Here is a 429-nt window from a genome sequence, read left to right as displayed (position 1 = left end):
GCCGGCTTACTTTCAAAGAAAGCACCATAGTTCTATCAAAAAAAAGTTGACAAAATTTTATTTTCAGTTAATTTTTTTTTAAAGAGTTTTAGCTTTAAAAAAATAATATCTAATAACTTACCGCAAGTCCCACAGTTATGCTAAGAAGAGCAATGACATTACGACCAGACTTAAACTTCACATCTTTCTCAAATACATAGTTAAATTTACCATTCTCAGCGTGTTGACTACCTAAAAATATAAATCAAATACTTTTTCGTAAGTTGGTGTTATTGAGATTTGTAAAACGTATATAGGAGATACTTACCAATATGTTTTCCATTGACAAAAGCGTGAAGGACATGAGCAGTACTGTTGACGCGAAGAGACAAGTTTTTACCCGAAAATGGATCTCGTTTTTTAAACTTAACGGTAGTCATGTACCATAGA

General features: G+C 31.7%; 1 long non-coding RNA gene across 1 annotated transcript; it reads right to left on the bottom strand.

Annotated features, from left to right (window-relative positions):
- LOC106322326 lies at positions 1–365 on the bottom strand. Its single transcript, XR_001266354.1, has 3 exons — positions 308–365; positions 122–231; positions 1–32 (listed from the first exon to the last, which is right to left on the bottom strand). It is a non-coding gene; the product is annotated as an uncharacterized LOC106322326 (long non-coding RNA).
- Positions 366–429: the final 64 nt, after the last annotated feature.

The sequence above is a fragment of the Brassica oleracea genome, unplaced genomic scaffold (genome assembly GCF_000695525.1).
Source record: "Brassica oleracea var. oleracea cultivar TO1000 unplaced genomic scaffold, BOL UnpScaffold15364, whole genome shotgun sequence".
NCBI classification, from domain to species: domain Eukaryota; kingdom Viridiplantae; phylum Streptophyta; class Magnoliopsida; order Brassicales; family Brassicaceae; genus Brassica; species Brassica oleracea.
The sequence above is the reverse complement of the archived record's forward strand: the minus strand, read 5'-3'. Positions and strand labels throughout refer to the sequence as shown.